Below are 18,172 nucleotides of genomic sequence, written 5' to 3' on the forward strand. Positions count from 1 at the left end.
CAGGCCTCCCAAACTCTGCATGCCCCGTTTTTCACCAAAAATCCAAATACTTTTTTTTTTAATTTACCTCTTCAAAACCTCAGTGTGTCTTACAATCTGATGCGTCTTATACTCCGAAAATTATGGTAATTCTCTGCTTTCTTCTCTCTTCTCAGTCAGCGGACGCCCAATTCTTTTTTTACTGCACGAATATTGGCCAAGAACCTTTTGCCAACGTCTACTTGGGTGGATTGAAAACAAAAGTCGCTTTCAAAGTCGGCCACTTTTAAGACTTTATAAATGCCCAGAGTTCTCCAGGCCAGGAACGTGGAAGTTGAAAGCCACAAATCTTTTTAAAAGATTGCCGGCTGTGGGGAATTTTGAGGTGTCGGAAGTCCAGCGGTCTTCAAATGTTGAGAAACACGCTCCTACGCCCATGGGCAGCTCTTTATCCTTTGCTTCTGGTTTTATCAGACAGCGCTACAAACAAACTATTATCGGGGGTTTTGGCAGCTGCGGGACACCGCTGTCTCATACTTAAGTGATTGTCCACTAAGACAGGCGTCGACAACCTTAAAAAAGAGCCACAAAAGTTGTAACCCCAAACCCCCGTTCAATTCTGGGCCCGACCGGAAGTCCAATTCCCCCATCATAGAGTCTCCTAGCCTGGCATCCTTTTTCCTCTACCTAACCCAGGGGTGTCCAAACTTGAGAACTTTAAGACTTGTGGACTTCAACTCCCAGAATTCCCCAGCCAGCATGGCTGGCTGGGGAATTCTGAGAGTTGAAGTCCACAAGTCTTAAAGTTCCCAAGTTTGGACATCCCTGACCTAACCGAAAGCCCTATCAATTGTGGAGCCAACCGGCGGCAGGGAGCCACAGCAGAGGGATGAAAGAGCCAGATGTGGCTCCAGAGGTTGCCAATCCCTGCACTAAGACCTTCCTTATTCCTGCTGAGCCAAATGCCACCTATTCTGTACCTATGCAGTTGGTTTTTCCTCCTCAAGTGCAAAATCTTAACCGAGGAACCGCATCCAGATAGATAGGCCCCAGAGTTTGTGTCTCTCCAGATCCTTCTGGATCATCAGCCTGTCTTCCAAAAAGTCTTAGCAATTCCCCCCCCCCCCAAGCATGGTGCCATCTGCCGATTTGATGGACTCCCCCCTCTGTCCCCTCATCCAAATCATTTTAAGTAAGATGTTGGAAGAGTTAAGGGAGAATCTTAAGATGCCCCACTGCATGCTTCTCTCCATGTAGACCGTAGCTCCCTTCAGAGCTACAAACCTTTCTACAATTTTGATTTTATTCAAAAGATTTAAAAATACAAAATCCACAAGAAAAATACAAAATCCGCAAGAAAAATACAAAATCCGCAAGAAAAAAGACATAACAGAACTAGAGAAAAGCATGAAAAAAATGTGCGTTAAAGAAAAAAGGACAAAAACACATATTATCCCTCCTTTGAACACTGACAAATCTCTTGCAACAATAATACCTCTTCCCCTCCCACCCATTTGGCAAACAGGTCCAAAATTTATAAGCTTGTCCCATCTATTTGCAACCCAATGGTAATGAGATCTGTCCTGTGAGCAGGATAATGCCTATACTTGCCAATGTACTGAATTTCCAGTCCAAATGCTGATTGCCAGCGATTGTTTTCTAGTTTTATAAGGCCTTGCTAAGGTCACACTGAGAATGCTGCATTTATAAAATATAAAAAAAAAGATGTGGAGACTAGAAAAGAGTGCAGAGAAGAGCAACCAGGATGATGAAGGGACTGGAGGCTAAAATATATGAAGAATGGTTGCAGGAACTGGGCCTGGCTAGTCTAGGGAAGAGAAGGACCGGGGAGACAGGAGAGCATCTTCCAATATTTGAGGGGCTGCTACAAAGAAGGTCAACCGATATTCCAGTGATGGGGGGGGGGGAATATTTTTTGTTCACTTACATACCATTGTAAGCATACGTTCACATAATTATTCTTTACATTTGTCATTCTTACACATTTTGTTATTCCATTTAATAGGTTATATAATATAGAGTTTGGGTGGCTTTCTTTACCATCCCTTCCGCCTGTTGTAGCACCAGCTTATTTTCCCTTTCTTTTCTCTCTCTCTACTTTCTTCCCCTTTCTTCTTCCCTTACCTCTCCTCTCCTCCTCTCTTCCCCTTCCTACCCTTCTCTTTCTCTCCCTTCCACCCTCCTCTCCTTACCTCTTTCGCCCTTCCCTCCTCTTCCTCTCACTCCTCTCTCCCTTTCTTTTTCTATTGTTGTAGGTGCCGCTTTCAAATCTCAGTTTATGTATCCTTGGGATGGTATTTCTGCCAACCCAAATATAATTTGGCATCATTTCTTATTCCTTTACCTTCGCTAATCTAATCCTAACTATGTTTTCCCCCTATGTTTTTCTCTTATTATTCTTAAGTGGCGCTGCTACGTTTAGCCAAACCTACTACGTCAAAAGTTGGCTTGCTTGTGTTTGTGCTCCTTTGTGTGCCTGGCGAGTTTGGCATCTGGCAAAGGTGCCTGCAGGACGGACGCCAGCTTCCCCTTTGCCAATCAACAGCTGGCTCATATTTCTAACACTCGGAGCAAGCTGCAAATTAAGAGCTGTCCTTTCCATTGTTTCTCTTTCCCCCCCTCCAATCTTAGGTAATTGCTAGATTTTGCCTCTGCCGGGAAGCGGAGGGACTTTTTTCATTTATTTTCTTCATTTGAACCTTGCTTTTATTATCTTTACAAAGAAGGAGAGATGGGAGGAAGAGGAAGAGTAGGGGAGAGGGAAGGGAAGAAGGAAGGCAGTGAACACACACCTTCCTCCTATTTTCCCCACCACAACAACCCTGTGAGGTAGGTTGGACTGAGAGGGAAAGAATGGTGCCTAAAGTCACCCCGCCAGCTTTCGTGGCTAAAGCGGTATTTGAACTCGGGGCCTGCTGCTTGGCCTTCACCACTCAACCAAGAGTCTCCAAACTTGGCAACTTTAAGGCTTGTGGACTTCCAAGTCCCAGAATTCCCCAGGTGGCCATGCAGTGATGGATGAGTGTGAGAGCATAGAGACTTGGAGAGGTCAGTTTTAAACCAAGGAAAGCAGAAACTAATCTTTCTAGGAAAACCTACCTTTTAAGTATCTATGCTCTTCTACCAGCCTGTCACTGCATGGCTGGCTGGGGAATTCTGGGACTTGAAGTCCACAGGTCTTATGCAGTGACGGGCAGGTGTGAGAATATAGAGATTTAAAAGAGGATAGAGATTCTCCTAGAGAGGTCGCTTCCTGCTTCCTTGGTTTAAAACTGACCTCTAGGAGAATATACCCTCCAAGTCTCTATTATCGCACACCTGCCCATCCCTGCATAACTGGCTGGGGAATTCTGGGACTTGAAGTCCACAAGTCTTAAAGTCTCCAAGTTTGGAGATCCCTGGTTTAAAACCAAGGAAAAGCAGAAACCGGCCTCTCTAGGAGAAAGAATATCCTCTTTTAAGTCTATGCTCTTGTACCAGCCTGTCACTGCATGGCTGGCCAGGGAATTCTGGGACTTGAAGTCCGGACATCTTAAAAGTCACCAAGTTTGGAAACCGCTGCGGGAAAGTCTGCTTCACCCGGATGGGTGGAAAGACTGAGATAAGGCAGGCCTGACTTGCCAGCTTGATCAGTTCAGGCCTGAAAGAGGCAGGTGGGCGGGGGGGTGGGGGGGAGATGGCGCCGGATTTTATTGCCAGACTGGTTTGTGGGTTTTGGTGCCCCATATCTCATTCTCCCAGGAAGTGGGAAGGTTAGCGTGGTTTCTGGAGAAAGCACCATCCTAGATCCAAGAGATTTCCCTGCTTGTTCCTCTGCTTTAAGTTTATTGTCAATGAACCTCGTACAATGAAATCAAATGCCGTCTTCAGTGTACATTATACATGAAAGACATAATACACAAACACACCTTCACATTCCATATACAATCGAATTGAAAACCCCTGATATTGTATTAATATTGCACTACACAGTAGAATTCAATATAGTTACTGCTAAGGCTGATAACAGTCTTCGAGTGTTTAACAGATTAACAGAGTTGGAAGAGACTTCGTAGGTCATCTAGTCCAACCCCCACCCGCCCAAGCAGGAGATCCTGCACCATTTCTGACAGAGGGTAGTCCAGTCTCTTCTTGAAAGCCTCCAGGGATGAAGCTCCCACAACTTCTGAAGGGAACTTCTGTTCCATGGGTTGATTGTTCTCCCTGTCAGGAAATTCCTCCTTATTTCCAGGTTGAATCTTTCCCTGGTCAGTTTCCATCCATTCTTCCTCATCTGGCCTCCAGGGGCTTTGGAGAATAGCTTGACCCCCCTTCCTCCTCTCTATGACAGCCCCTCAAATATTGGGAGATGCTCTCCTGTCTCCCCTGGTCCTTCTCTTCCCTACACTAGCCATGCTCAGTTCCTGCAACCGTTCATCATATGTTTGAGCCTCCAGTCCCCTCATCATCCTGGTTGCTCTTCTCTGCCCTCTTTCTAGGGTCTCTACATCTTTTTTATAGTGTGGTGACCAACGGATGGAAACTAATCAAGGAGAGAAGCAACCCAAAACTAAGGAGGAATTCTCTGACAGAATAATCAATCAGGAGAACAGCTTCCCTCCAGAAGTTGGGAATGCTCCATAACTTCCGAAATTTCCTGACAGTGAGAAGAATCAACCCATGGAACAGAAGTTGCCTTCGGAAGTTGTGTGAGCTTCATCACTGGAGGATTTTAAGAAGAGACTGGATAGCCACCTGTCTGAAATAGGGTCCCCTGCTTGAGGAGGGGGTTGGACTAGAAGACATCCAAGATCCCTTCCAACCATATCATTCTGAGATAGATAAGATACATGGATGGATGATGGATGGATGGATGGATGGATGGATGGATGGATGGATGGATGGATGGAACAGCTTCCCTCCAGAACTTGTGGGTACTCCATCATTGGAGGATTTTAAGAAGAGACTTGACAGCCACTTGTCTGAAATGGTCTAGGTTCTCCTTCTTGAGCAGGCTGGTTGGACTAGAAGACCTCCAAGGTCCCTTCCAACTCTGTTATTTTGTCATCTGTAAAACTCTTGAATTCGTTCCTGAGGTCCAGATTGCAGCCAAGTTCCTTCAAAGTAACCCCAACCTTGAGCAATTTTATTAACAAATTGCAGGGCAGACAGAACGGGTTTTACACAATGCCACTAACTCTAAATTAATCTGGGTTTACTCAATCTAATTTCCTAGGGTTGCCTGAACCATCCGCAAATGCTTCAGAGGTTCAGGCACACTTGAGCAGAAGACTCCCCGTCAACCACGGTTCTCTCTCTGACTCCAGAACTGCCTTTAAAGGAAGTGCTGTGGCTTGGAATAAGACCTCAACCAGGGTTTGGATTCACACTGAGACCAAAATTGTAACCGGTATGGTCTAATTTTACCTCACTCTGTCAAGGACCTAGGAGTCCTCATCTCAAACGATCTAAGCCCCAGAGCTCACTGTAACAGCATTGCCAAAAAGGCATTAAGAGTTGTTAACCTAATTTTGCGAAGCTGCTTCTCCGGTAACTTTGCACTGCTACAAAACCTTTGCCAGACCAATCCTCGAATACAGTCGTCTGCCTGGAATCCACACTGTATAATGCAATTTATTAATACGATCGAGCGAGTCCAGAGATATTTCATGAGAAGAGTCCTCCACTCCTCTGCTCACCATAGGATCCCTTACGCCACCAGGCTCAAAATGTTGGCCTTGGGCAACCTGGAACTGCGCCGCCTACGGTCTGAAGTAAACGTAGTACACAAAATTGTCTGCTACAACATCTTACCTGTCAACAACTTCTTCAGCTTCAACCGCAAATAACACACGGTCAAACAATCGATACAAACTCAAGGTAAACCGCTCCAAACTCGACTGCAGAAAATACGACCTCAGCCACAGAGTGGTCAACGCCTGGAATGCTCTACCCGACTCTGTTGTTACATCCTCAAACCCCCCACAGCTTCATCTTCAAACTGTCCACCGTGGACCTCGCCCCATTCCTAAGAGGTCCCTAAAGGGGGCGTGCATAAGCGCACCAGCGGGCCTAAAGTCCCTGTCCTACTGTCCCCATTTATTTGTACCCATTTCCTGTGTTCATGTCCATGTTTATACTTATACCTGCTACTCGTACATGTTTGACAAACTAAATAAATAAATAATAGTTTGCTACAGGGCAACCAATGGAGGGTGCAAAACAGCCCTGATTTGCCAGCATACAGACAGCTCACCGTTTTTCTCTGCGTCTTGTTTTCCTTGGAGGTGGACGTCAAACCTTGTGCGATGTCTTCACAGTAGACAGGCTGTGAACAAAGAGGAGGGTGGGGCCAGAAGGAAAACTCTGCTTGATTTAATATAGATATTGATTTAAATTAAACCGATCAAGGGCAGTTGCTGTAACATGATGAGTCGGTAAGTTATTTTCCTTTTATGTCAAATTAAGCTGCTGTTTCTCAACTTGGAAACTTTAAGATGGGTAGACTGCAACTCCCAGAATTCCCCAGCAAGTTGAGAAACACAGCATTTTGGGAGTTGAAGTCTACCATCTTAAATATGCTGAAGTTGAGAAGCACAGCATTCTGGGAGTTGAAGTCTACCATCTTAAATATGCTGAAGTTGGGAAGCACAGCATTCTGGGAGTTGAAGTCTACCATCTTAAATATGCTGAAGTTGAGAAGCACAGCATTCTGGGAGTTGAAGTCTACCATCTTAAATATGCTGAAGTTGGGAAGCACAGCATTCTGGGAGTTGAAGTCTACCATCTTAAATATGCTGAAGTTGAGAAACACAGCATTTTGGGAGTTGAAGTCTACCATCTTAAATATGCTGAAGTTGAGAAGCACAGCATTCTGGGAGTTGAAGTCTACCATCTTAAATATGCTGAAGTTGGGAAGCACAGCATTCTGGGAGTTGAAGTCTACCATCTTAAATATGCTGAAGTTGAGAAGCACAGCATTCTGGGAGTTGAGGTCTACCTGTCTTGAAGTTGCCAAAGTTGAGAAGCACAGCATTCTGGGAATTGAAGTCCACCCCTTAAAGTTATCAAAAAAAATTTTTTTTTTAAGTTAAACACATTTACAAGTATACGTTCTCTTAGTTATTATTCTTATCCACACTGTCTTTCGGACATGAATACGATCGAAGGAGTCCACAGGTATTTCACGAGAAGAGTCCTCCACTCCTCTGCTCACCATAGAATTCCCTATGCCACTAGAATCGAAAGGTTGGGCTTGGACAACGTGGAACTACGCCGCCTACGGTCTGACCTAAGAATAATACACAAAATTGTCTGCTACAACGCCCTACCTGTCAATGACTTCTTCAGCATCAACCACAATAATACTTGGGCCAACAATTGATACAAACTCAAGGTAAACGGCTCCAAACTTGATTGCAGAAAATATGACTTCAGCCACAGTGGTCAACGCCTGGAATCCTCTACCTGACTCCGTTGTTACATCCTCAAACTCCCCACAGCTTCATCTTCAAACTGTCTACCGTGGACATTAACCCATTCCTAAGAGGTCCGTAAAGGGGGCGTGCATAAGCGTACGAGCGTACCCACCGTCCCTGTCCTACTGTCCCCACTTATTTGTACCCATTTCCTGAGTTCATGTCCATGTTCATACTTAAATTTCCTATCTTGTGCCTGTTGGACAAACTAAATAAATAAAATAAATAAATAAACCAGGGATTCCCCCTCCGGGTGATGCCATGAAGGGAGGGAAACACACCACAGCTGGGCACAAGCAGTGATCTCGGCCTTCCTCTTTCCCACCTCCTTTTCTTCCTTCCTGTCTTCGTGCCCTTCCCTTCTTTGGGACAAGGGCCATGGGGTGGGGGAGGGGCAGTTGGCTGGCAAGAGGACTAATTGCCTCCATCTGGCTGCTGGTTCTCCCCCCTCCCCCCCTCCCTGGGGAAGGGTGATTCAGCCTGCAGCCTGCTAACGGGGGTCAGTCTCAAACACAGATTGGAGGGGCATTTCATATCCTGGACGAACCCAATTGGAGTGGGGGACGAAGAGATGGAGGAAGAAATGGACTCCACCCTGCAAAATTCTTCTTCTTCTCCTCCTCCTCCTCCTCCTTGTTGTATTGAGACAATCTGCCTCTAAGCATGATTTAAGAAAACTGATGATCATCTTCTCCTTCTCCTTCTCCTCCTCCTCCTTTTCTCCTCCTCCTCCTCCTCCTCCTCCTCCTCCTCCTCCTTGTTGTATTGAGACAATCTGCCTCTAAGCATGATTTAAGAAAACTGATGATCATCTTCTCCTTCTCCTTCTCCTCCTCCTCCTTTTCTTCTCCTCCTCCTCCTCCTCCTCCTCCTGCTCCTCCTCCTCCTCCTGCTCCTCCTCCTCCTCCTTGTTGTATTGAGACAATCTGCCTCTAAGCATGATTTAAGAAAACTGATGATCATCTTCTCCTTCTCCTCCTCCTCCTCCTCCTTTTCCTTTTCTTCTTCTTCTCCTCCTCCTCCTCCTTCTTTTCTCTTCCTCCTCCTCCTCCTCTTCCTCCTCCTTGTTGTATTGAGACAATCTGCCTCTAAGCATGATTTAAGAAAACTGATGATCTTCTCCTCTTCCTTTTCCTTTTCTTCTTCTTCTCCTCCTCCTCCTCTTCCTCCTCCTCCTTCTTTTCTCCTCCTCCTCCTCCTCCTCCTCCTCCTCCTCCTCCTCCTCCTCCTCCTCTAACCTTGGCAACATGTGGACTTCAACTCCCAGAATTCCCATGCTGGCTGGGGAATTCTGGGAGTTGAAGTTCCCAAGTCTTAAAAATGGCCAAAGTCCGAGCTCCCCCTGCTCTTGTGATAACCGAATTATCCTCTCGGCCCGTTTTTAAACATGCTAAATCCGTCAATTAAAAATAGATGAGGGGTGGGGAGGGGAAAGCAGCTGCAAACACGGAATACATTGGATCGACCCTCAGCCGGATGGTTTCTTTCAAAAGAAAACAACTCGGCCGCGGCGAAGTTTGGGGCTGGCTGTGAAATTTGGGCGCCCTTCCAAAATTCTTCCCCAGAAAACTTTGAAGTTTGCAGCTCTTCCGTCCTCCCAGGCCCTCCTCGCGGGGCGCTGCTGACCCACAAACAAAGGGAAGGGGTTAAACTCCAGAAACTTTTCGCCCAGTTGTGCACAACTGGCAATCCAGATTTGGGGATCGTCCCTCCCCAAGGAAAAAAAAACAAAGCCACCCCAAACTGCTGCAAAAATTGAGGGAAGGCGGCTGTTTTCCCCAGCAGCAGCAGCAGAGGGAAGCTGGCCTCTCGGCCCCACATCTGGAATTCATTTTTGGGAATGCAGCATCCAGGGACCCCACCCAGCTGCATTCTTCTGCAGTGCGTGTGTGAAAGGGAGAGAGGAGAGAGAGAGAAACAGATCAGGTTTGGCAGTGACTCAGCCAAACTCGAGTTATTTTATTTTTATTAAAGGAAGAAGAAGAAGAAGAAGAAGAAGAAGAAGAAGAAGAAGAAGAAGAAGAAGAGGAGGAGGAGGAGGAGGAGGAGGAGGAGGAGGAGGAGGAGGAGGAGGAGGAGGAGGAGGAGGAGCACAGCCCAGGTGTTCCTTTCCTGCCAGGCTCCAAAAAGCGAATTTATTCTGTTGGGTCAGAGCCAGAATGACTCTTGCACATTTGCAGGTTCTGGAGAAACTTTGGGAAACTTTTTCTCCCGCCCCTCCCTGAAGAGAGAGAGAGACACACACAAACACACACACTTCCTCAGCTGCAGCTCTGTCTTTTTCTCTCTGTGTCTGTCTCTTTCTCTCTCATGCACTTTCTTTCTTTCTTCCTTTTCTTTCTGTCTCTCTCTCTCTAGCACCCTCTTTCTCTGTGTGTCTCTTTCTCATGCTTTCTTTCTTTCTTTCTTTCTTTCTTTCTTTCTTTCTTTCTTTCTTTCTTTCTCTCTCTCTCTCTCTCTCTCTCTCTAGCACCCTCCTCTCTCTGTCTCTCGCTCTAGCACACTCTCTACCTTTCTGTCTCTCTAGCACTCGCTTTCTCTTTCACACACTCTTTCTCTCTCTCCCACTATCTCTTTCCGTCTCTCTCTCTAGCACCCTCTCTTTATTTCTCTCTCTCTCTCTCTTTTTCCCCCTTTCTCTAACACCCTCTCTCTTGCTTGCTCTTTCCTTTCCTTCCTTTCCCTTCCTTTCCCTTCCTTCCTTCCTTCTCTCTTTCCTTCCTTCCTTCCTTCCTTCCTTCCTTCCTTCCTTCCATCCTTCTTCCTAAAGGTTGACTCAGCCTTCTGTCCTTCTGAGGTGGGTAAAATGAGGACCCAAATGGTTGGGGGGGGGGGCAAGAGGCTGACTCTGTAAACCGCTTAGAGGGGGTTGGAAAGACACTGTGAAGGGGTATATAAGTCTAAGGGCTATTGCTATTGCCCTTCCTTCCTTCCTTCCTTCCTTCCTTCCTTCCTTCCTTCCTTCCTTCCTTCCTTCCTTCCTTCCTAAAGGTTAACTTGGCCTTCCGTCCTTCCAAGGTGGGTAAAATGAGGATCCAGATTGTTGCAGGCATATAGGCTGACTTTGTAAACCGCTTAGAGAGGGCTGTAAAAGCACTGTGAAGCGGGATATAAGTCTGGGTGCTGTTGCTAAAATTCCCTCGTCGTTCATTTATCTTTTCTCTTCCTTCCTTTCTTTCCTGACTCGTACGCTGAAAATGGAGCTTGGCCTGGGAGCATGGACAGAGATAACCCCCACTTTACCCACTTCAAAAACACCCCGGCTGATGCTAACCAACATCCCATAATGCTTGGCCACGTCCCTGGGCTTGGAGCTGCTCTGCTCAGCGGCGTTTAAGATGGGCAAAGGTGAACCCCGCCAGGCTGTGTAGTAGAAAGGCGTTGGCAGCCCTACCTATTTCAAATAGCTTTGTTTTTAGTCATTCAGATTGCAAGCCTCATCGGCATCATGTGGCAGGGAGTTCCACTGTACCAGGGCGCTGTTACACGAGCAAATTCTTCCCTCCAGCTGGCTCCAAGGTTCAGTGGAGATGGTTGTTTGACTGGATTGAAGGGGATTCCACAGATGTCGGTGGCATCCTCTCACTTCAAAATGTTGGCAGCTTGTCTTCGGTGGCTCCCTTCCCACCCATCTCCACCAAATCCTGCCCTGACAGCCCCATTGGTCATGGAGTACTTCTCCTTCCTTTGGTTAATTCCCCGTTCTTAACCGCAGGCCGGTTTCGAGCCAATCCCCGAGAGAGAGAGAGATCCACCGAAAGAGATCGTAGCTAAAAAAAACAGCCACCAGTTTTGTGTTAGCTGGGGTGGAAGCCAGTTTTTAAATTCTCCATTTTTAAATACATTTTCCTGATGAGGAAGTTCTCAGCCTTTGGACAGATTTTGCTTGCCGATGGATATTTATTTGATTAGGGGTGCACGCCCAGCAGAGGGCTGGACTAGAAGACCTTCAAGATCCCTTCCGACCCTATCATTGTATGATAAGAGAGCCATTCAGTCTAGCGCTCAAGGCAGACAGGATAGAAACTGGGAGACTGTGAGTTCTAGTCCCACTTTAGGCATAAAAGATGACTAGGTAACTTTGGTCCAATCACCAGGAGACGGTGAGTTCTAGTCCTGTCTTAAGGCATGAACGCCAATTAGGTGCCTTTGGGTCAATCTCTAGGAGACGGTGAATTCTAGTTCCACCTTAGGAATAAAAGTCAGTTGGGTAACTTTGGGTCAATCACCAGGAGATGGTGAATTCTAGTCCTGCTGAGCCATGAAAGCCATTTGGGTAACTTTGGGTCAAAGACCAGGAGACCGTGAGTTCTAGAACCACCTTAGGCATGAAAGATGTCTAAGTAACTTTGGTCCAATCACCAGGAGAGGGTGAGTTCTAGTCCTGTCTTAAGGCATGAAAGCCAACTGGGTGACTTTGTGCCATTCTCTAGGAGATGGTAAGTTCTAGTTCCACTTTAGGAATAAAAGTCATTTGTGTGACTTTGGGTCATCAGGAGACAGTGAATTCTAGTTCTGTGTAGCCATCAAGGCCATTTGGGTCAATCACCAGGAGACCGTGAGTTCTAGACCCACCTTAGGCATGAAAGATGTCTAAGTAACTTTGGTCCAGTTACCAGGAGAGGGTGAGTTCTAGTCCTGTCTTAAAGCATGAAAGCCAACTAGGTGCCTGTGGGCCAATCTCTAGGAGACGGTGAATTCTAGTCCTGCTTAACCATGAAAGCCAGCTGGGTGATTTGAGGCCTCTTGCTTTCTCTCTCTCAGCCCAAACTACCTCACAGAGTTGTTGTTGCAGGGGAAATGAGAGGTGGAAGGATTATTAGATCCGTTCTCTACGAAAATAATAAAGGTGGGATTTTTTAAAAGTCTAAATGCTAAAATGGTGGACGTCAGTATCCAGGTTCTGTGGACTGTGTGAAATTGAATGTAAGTTTCCGAAAGAAACCTGATTTTTTTCACTCTGGCAGAATAGATATATAAATAATAGAAATAGAAATAAATAGAAATACAAATAATAGAAATAGAAATAACAGAAATAGAAATAAATAGAAATAATAGAAATAGAAATAACAGAAAAATAAATAATAGAAATAGAAAAGAACAGAACTACAGGACGGAACAGAATAGAATAGAGCTGGAAGGGACCTTGGAGGTCTTCTAGTCCAGCCCCCTGCTCAAGCAGGAGACTCATTTCAGACAGGCGGCTATCCAATCTCTCCTTGAAAACCTCCAGGGATGGAGAGCCCACCATTTCCGGTGGTAAGTTGTTCCACTGGCTAATTGTTCTCACTGTCAGGCAATTTCTCCTTAATTCCAGGGTGCTTCTCTCCTTGATTAGTTTCCACCCGTTGCTTCTTGTCCTTCTGATGCTTTGGAGAATAGGTGGATTCCCTCTTCTCTGTGGCAGCCCCTCAAATATTGGAATGCTGCTATCATGTCGTTCTCCTGCTTGAGCAGGGGGCTGGACTAGAAGACCTCCAAGGTCCCTTCCAGCTCTATTCTAATTCTAATTCTTTTTTCTTCTTCTTTAGGCTTAGCTAGTTAGTTGGTTGGACTTTGGGCTTCCACGCCAGTCTCCGTGAAGGCTGGAGACCCAACGTGGAAAACCCCCTGAAAGCATTTTAACAACTGCAAAAAATAAAATAAAAGAAACCGTTTGGAGCAGAAAGGGAGGGATCCGTGGCTCATGAAAAGCACCGCCTGGCAACTCCTGTTTGCCTTGAGTTTATCCCAAGGGTTGGTCACTCGGCCGAACCCTCACCTGCGCAGACGGTGCGAATCGGGGCGGAGGCTGTTTGCACAAGAGGCCCGTCTGGCCTTCCCCGGGGAGGGACTCAGCTATCTGCCTAAGATCACAAGCCTCTCGCATTTGCTCAAGTTGGGTTTGTCTGTTGCTTGAACCCGCAGCAGACAGGTTGGCTTGCAAAGGAAAGCTGGTTGGAGATCTAGTGATTGCCCTCACCCCAAAATCAAGCTTGATAATTGTGAATGCCAAGAGTCAGTCTCTCTCTCTCTCTCTCTCTCTCTCTCTCTCTCTCTCTCTCTCTCTCTCTCTCACTCAGTACCTATCTGTCTGTCTCTCTCTGTCTCTCTGTCTCTCTCTTAGTGTCTCTCTCTCTCTCTCGGTTTCTCTCTCTCTCTCTCTCTCTTTCTTTCTTTCTTTCTCTCTTTCTCTCTCACTGTCTTTCTCTTTTTTCTTTCTCTCTATCTCTTTCTCTCTCACTTTCTTTCTCTTTCTCTCTCACTTTCTCTCTCTCTTAGTGTCTGTCTGTCTGTTTCTCTCTGTCTTGGTGTCTCTCTCTGTCTCTTTTTCTCTCTCATTCTCTTTCTCTGTTTCTCTCTCTGTCTCTCTTTCTTTCTTTCTCTCTCTCTCTTTCTTTCTCTCTCTTTCTCTTTCTCGCTCTCTCTTAGTGTCTGTCTGTCTCTCTCTCTCTCTCTCATTCTCTCTGTCTCTATCTTAGTGTCTCTCTCTCTCTCTTTCTCTCGTTCTCTCTCTTTCTCTCACTGTATTTCTTTTTCTTTCTTTCTCTCTATCTCTTTCTCTCTCACTTTCTTTCTCCTTCTCTCACTTTCTCTCTCTCTTAGTGTCTCTCTCTGTCTCTCTTTCTCTCTCATTCTTGTCCTCCCCTCAGGTGCTTAGGAGAATAATTTGACTCCCTCCTTTTTGGGGCAGCCCCTCAAATACTGGAATAATGCTGTCATACCACTCCTAGTCCTTCTGTGATAGCCAATTCCTGCAACTGTTCTTTGTTTTAGCCTGCAGCCCCCTAGTCATCTTTGCTGCTCTGACAGATAACTGCGAGAGATAAAATTGCGGCTTTGTTGTTTTTTATTTATTGCCCCTGGTTTCTCACTTACTGCATCTTCATTGTTTAAAAAAAAAATCAAAGCAAAAGGGGGTCTGGAAGAAGAGAAGAAACGGTAAACAGATGGCAAGGACACTCCTGTGCAAGGGTTGAATGTTGAGATACCCGATCGATGAAGATATCTTGTTGAGATACAAGATAAATAATACAAATAATATACAGAGGTTGCCTCTCCTGAACCCGTTCAAACTTCTCTTGGGCATTGGTTTGATTCACACTGCGCATTGACCTAGGCGAATAGAGATACCGATTAACAGAGTTGGAAGGGACCTTGTAGGTCATCTAGTCCAACCCCCTGCCCAAGCAGGAGACTTATTTCAGACAGGCAGCTACCCAATCTCTTCTTGAAAACCTCCAGTGATTAAGCAGCATCCACAATTTCTGGTGGCAAGCTATTCCACTGGTTAATTGTTCTCACTATTAGGAAGTTTCTCCTGAATTCCAGGTTGCTTCTCTCATTGCTTAGTTTCCATCCGTTGTTTCTTATCTTGCCTTTTGGGGCTTTGGAAAATAAGGGGACCCTCTATTCTTTGTGGCAGCCCCTCAAATATTGGAAGATCGCTATCATGTTACCCCAGTCCATCTCTTTGAAGAGTATGGTTATACCATTGATGGTGAACTTATGCGTCATTATGAAATTATGAAACTTAGGAAGGCAAGGATGAATCTGCCTACAGACAGGAGGTTGAACAAGTAGCTTTGTGGTGCAATGAGAACAATCTTGAACTGAACACACTCAAAACCGTAGAAACAGTGATAGATTTTAGGAAAAACCCTCCTATAACTACCACTTCTTGCAACACTAAGGAACACATTATCAACAGTAGAGACCTTCCAGTTTCTAGGTTCTATCCTATCTCAAGACCTAAAATGGACACCTAACATCAAAAACATCATCCAAAAAGCACAAGAAAGGATGTTTTTTCTGCGCCAACTCACGAAGCTCAACCTGCCCAAAGAGCTGCTGATTCAGTTCTACAGAGGAAGGATTGAGTCTGTCATTTGCACCTCCATAACTGTCTGGTTTGGCTCTGCAACCCAACAAGACAGACGGAGACTTCAGAGGAGAATCAGAACGGCAGAAAAAACCATGGCTACCAACCTGCCTCCCATTGAGGACTTGCACACTGCAGGAGTCAAAAAGAGGGCTGGGAAAATATCTACAGACCCCTCGCATCCTGGACATCAATTGTTTCAACTCCTACCCTCAAAACGACGCTATAGGGCACTGCACACCAGAACAAGTAGACACAAGGACAGCTTTTCCCCCGAATGCCATCACTCTGCTAAACAAATAATTCCCACAACACTGCCAAATTATCTACTGTATTACTATTCTTCTTCTTGTCCTTCCTAATATCTATCCCTCCCCACTTATGACTATAACCATGTTGCTTGTATCTTTATGGTTTATATTCTTTTATTGTTTCCCAGTGTGATTTGATTGCTTATTAGAATCCTCTGACTATCATTAAGTGTTGTATCTTATGATTCTTGAGGAATGTATTTTTTATGTACACTGAGAGCATCTGCACCAAAGACAACTTCCTTGTGTGTCTAATCACACTTGGCCAATAAAGAATTCTATTCTATTCTATTCTATTCTATTCTATTCTATTCTATTCTATTCTATTCTATTCTACTTTTATTCCATTCTGTTCCATTCTTTTCTTTTCTATTCTATTTTTATTCCATCCCATTCTATTCTCTTATTTTATTCTCTTATTTTATTATTTTATTTTATTTTCAATTCTATTCTATTCCATTCCATTCCATTCCTTTCTTTTCTTTTCTTTTCTTTTCTTTTCTATTCTATTCTATTCTATTCTATTCTATTTTTATTCAATTCAATTCCTTTCTTTTTTTTCTTTTCTATTCTATTCTATTCTATATTTATTCCATTCCATTCTATTCTATTCTTTTATTTTATTTTATTTTCTATTCTATTCCATTCCATTCCATTCTATCATATTCTATTCCATTCCATTCTATATTTATTCCATTCCATTCTATTCTATTCTATTTTTATTCCATTCTGTTCCACTCCATTCCGTTCCATTCCGTTCCATTCCATTCCATTCCATTCCATTCCATTCCATTCCATTCTATTCTATTCTATATTTATTCCATTCTATTTCATTCCATTCCGTTGAATAGAATAGAATAGAGAAGCCAGATACAATGGTGTCACTAACTGAACAAGTGCAGGGATTCACTTAACAACTGTGACAAGAAAGATCAAGAACCCACAAACAAATGTCTCACTTAGTAATAGACATTTGGGGCTGGGTTGTGGTCGTAAGTCGAGAACTTCCCTGTACATGGGACCAACCTTTGGTCGGACTGTCCCAGGACTCAGTTGCAATGGCAAGTGCCACAGGGCATGTGAAGAACGCCAGCCTCTCCTCCCTGCCCACAGCCAGCAGTTTGATCTTGACTGGCTCAAGGTGGACTCATCCTTCCCTCCTTCCGAGGTGGGTAAAATGAGGACCCAGATTGTTGGGGGTCAACAGACTGGCTCTGTAAACTGCTTAGAGAGGGCTGTGAAAGGACTGTGAAGCGGTATATAAGTCTAAGTGCTACTGCTATTGCCCTTCCTTCCTTCCTTCCTTCCTTCCTTCCTTCCTTCCTTCCTTCCTTCCTTCCTTCCTTCCTTCCTTCCTTCTTCCTAAAGGTTGACTCAGCCTTCCGTCCTTCCGAGGTGGGTAAAATGAGGACCCAGATTGTTGGGGTCAACAAGCTGACTCTGTAAACCGCTTAGAGGGGGGCTGCAAAGCTCGGTGAAGTGGGATATAAGTCTAAGTGCTACTACTATTGCCCTTCCTTCCTTCCTTCCTTCCTTCCTTCCTTCCTTCCTTCCTTCCTTCCTTCCTTCCTTCCTTCCTTCCTTTCTCCCTCCCTCCCTCCCTCCCTTCCTTCCTTCCTAAAGGTTGACTCAGCCTTCCATCCTTCCGAGGTGGGTAAAATGAGGACCCAGATTGTTGGGGCCAAGAGGCTGACTTAGAGAGGGCTGTAAGGCTTTGTGAAGCGGCATATAAGTCTAAGTGGTATTGCTGCTCCTTCCTTCCTTCCTTCCTTCCTTCCTTCCTTCCTTCCTTCCTTCCTTCCTTCCTTCCTTCCTTCCTTCCTTCCTTCCTTGCCTCAGCCTTCCGTCCTTCCGAGGTGGGTAAAATGAGGACCCAGATTGTTGGGGGGCAAGAGGCTGACTCTGTAAACCGCTTAGAGGGGGCTGGAAAGCACTGTGAAGCGGGATATAAGTCTTAAGTGGTATTGCTATCTTCCTTTCTTCCTTCCTTGTTAGAATGCAGTATTGCAGGCTAAACTCTGCCCACAGTCAGGAGTTCGATCGGGAGCAGCTCAAGGTTGACTCAGCCTTCCGTCCTTCCGAGGTCAGTAAAATGAGGACCCAGATTGTTGGGATCAAGAGGCTGACTCTGTAAACAGCTTAGAGAGGGCTGGAAAGCACCGTGAAGCGGTATATAAAGTGCTATTGCTATCTTCCTTCCTTCTTTCCCTCCCTCCCTCCCTCCTTCCCTTCCTTCCTTACTTTCCTTTTCCTTCCTTCCTTCCTTCCTTCCTTCCTTCCTTCCTTCCTTCCTTCCTTCCTTCCTTCCTTCCTGTTAGAATGCAAAATTGCAGGCTAACTCTGCCCACAGTCAGGAGTTCGATCCTGACCGGCTCAAAGTTGACTCAGCCTTCCGTCCTTCCAAGGTGGGTAAAATGAGGACCCAGATTGTTGGGGGGGGGGGGGCAAAGAGGCTGGCTCTGTAAACCCCTTAGAGAGGGCTGGAAACCCCTTAGTGGAGCATTACATACAGCTTGTCACTGCAGCTAGCAAACCAGGCTCTG

The sequence above is a fragment of the Natrix helvetica genome (assembly GCF_964273705.1).
Source record: "Natrix helvetica genome assembly, chromosome: 16".
Classification (NCBI taxonomy): Eukaryota; Metazoa; Chordata; class Lepidosauria; order Squamata; family Natricidae; genus Natrix; species Natrix helvetica.